Source organism: Hevea brasiliensis, chromosome 14 (assembly GCF_030052815.1).
Source record: "Hevea brasiliensis isolate MT/VB/25A 57/8 chromosome 14, ASM3005281v1, whole genome shotgun sequence".
NCBI lineage: Eukaryota > Viridiplantae > Streptophyta > Magnoliopsida > Malpighiales > Euphorbiaceae > Hevea > Hevea brasiliensis.
This window is the reverse complement of record NC_079506.1, coordinates 312076-314360: the sequence shown is the minus strand read 5'-3', so window position 1 is coordinate 314360 and position 2285 is coordinate 312076. Positions and strand designations below refer to the sequence as shown.

The following is a 2285-nucleotide window of genomic DNA, read 5'->3' as shown; positions in this document are numbered from 1 at the left end:
GCCTTACTTGAAGAACTTGCTTGCTGAGCGATTTGATTCTCTAGCATCTTGTTATGAGTAGCAAGTTGGTCCACTCTGGGAGGCAGCTGTTTAATCAATTCATTTTGTTGTTGTTGACCTGCTAGGAATCCTTCCATCATGGTTTCCATGGTCATTTTCAATTCAGGTTGTTGAGGTTGGAGAGGTAGTGATGGCTGTGCAAAGTTTTGACCTCTATTTTGAAATCTAGGGGTTGCTCGTGGTTTGTACCCTTGTTGCTTGTTTATTGGTTGGTTCTGCTGATTGGATCATGAGAAATTTGGGTGGTTCCTCCATCTAGGGTTGTAAGTATTTGAATATAGATTGTTGGGCTGTGTCTGGTTGAAGTTTCCTCCATTATTCACATAGTTCATCTGTTCTATGGAGGTTTCATTGAAATTGTTGTATTCTGAACTCATGAATCCTCCTCCATAGCTGTCCTCATGTTGATTATTTGTACCAACTGCGTTGGCTTGCATTCTTTTGAGTTTCTTTGTGAGCTGATCAAACTAAGCATTTATCATGCTTAGGGCATCTACTTCTAGGACCCCTACAGTTTTCCTTGCATTTCCTCTTTCATTTGACCACTCATAATTATGGTATGCAACCCTTTCTAGCAGTTCAAGTGCTTGTGTTACTATTTTCTCCATTAGATTACCCTCTGCAGCTGAATCAATTGTGCTTCTTGTAGAGGGTAGTAATCCATTATAGAAATTTTGCACTAATAGCCAATCTTCTATACCATGGTGTGGACATTCCCTCTATAGGTCTTTATATCTTTCCCATGTGTCATAGAGTAATTCTCCTTCCTTTTGTCTGAAGGTGTTGAGCTCAAGCCTCAGTTTTGTAGTCTTTGCAGGTGGAAAATACCTTTCTATAAAAGCTTGAGAGAGATTTTCCTAAGTGGTGAACGTTCCAGTCGGTTGGGAAAGTAACCACTTCCTTGCTCTGTCCCGAAGAGAGAATGGGAATGCTCTGAGTCTTATTGCCTAATCAGACACTCCATTCATCTTGAATGTATCACATAGGGCAAGAAAGCACTAGAGGTGATAGTATGGGTCATTTGTTGGTGAACCTGCAAACTGGGCTTGTTGAATCATTTGGAGCCATGCTGGTTTTAATTCAAAGTTGTTGGCTTCCATTGTGGGTCTAGTGACACTGGGCTGAAATCCTTGAACAGATAGAGCTCTGTAATCTCTCAAGAGTTTTGGTCTGTCATTATTATCGGCCATGGTTGGAATTTCAGGATCTCCTTGATCGTGCTCTTGATGTTTCCTTTCCTCCTGATGGCTTTCAGAGTTCTGTCTATCTCCGGATCACAGTCCCAAATTTCTTCTTTTGGCCTTATTCTAGTCATATACCAGATTGGGTACCTGAGTGAAAAGAAGAGAAATACAACTAGTAAAATAAAATTAAATAATAAATATAATTGCCTAAATAAGCTAAATTGCCTATCGTTTGATATTGCAAAAACCAAAAAATCCCCGGAAATGGCTCCAAAAACTTGTTTGCTTGGTTTTACAACCCCGCAAGTGCATGGATAGCTAACAAGTAATAAAGTGATGAGTAGAGTATCGTTTCCACAAGGATTTTGTTTAGCAAATATCAATCTACACAGTAATTTTGACTGTCTAGTTTATCGAATACTTAGGGAATGAAATTTGTTAACCTTAAACACTAGAATGGTAAACTTAAAATGAAGTAATTTATTTTGGAACAATTCTGAAATTAAGATTCCACACTTGAATCTTACTAGGGATATTACCTCGTTTATTTACTGGATTGAGAATTGTTTGCCTTGATGGAAATCAGTCCTAAGTTATCCTAAATCCTCTCTTAAGGCACCTAGGGTGTATTCTAATTAACTCAAACCCTACTTTCGTGGCGATTAAATTAATTAAAATCCTTTAAGATTTTTGACCAATTTTGAAGTTCCACAAAGGTATCAGCCTATGTCTAGGTCAGAATTCCTAGGTTCAAGATCTTGATTTTCTAATGTTAATCTTCACCTTTCAGTCCTTCAATTAACATCTACAATCATGGCTAAGTGGGTACCAACACATAGCATGCATTAAGATCACAAGAAATTAAATCAAGAAACGAATCTCAAATCCAATAAATAAAACTTAGTGTTCATCCATAATAATAATTACAAGCGCTACTCTCCCAAATCCAGAATAAGAAAACTACTCACTCATGGTGAGTTCAGCAAACATCATGATAAAAGGTAAAAACAGTAAAAAGAAAATCATGTAGAAGAAATAAAA

General features: G+C 37.4%; 1 non-coding gene across 1 annotated transcript; it reads left to right on the top strand.

The window, feature by feature from the left end:
• Positions 1 to 756: 756 nt before the first annotated feature.
• Positions 757 to 863, top strand: LOC131173681 (small nucleolar RNA R71). The gene has a single exon (XR_009143995.1). It is a non-coding gene; the product is annotated as a small nucleolar RNA R71 (small nucleolar RNA).
• Positions 864 to 2285: the final 1422 nt, after the last annotated feature.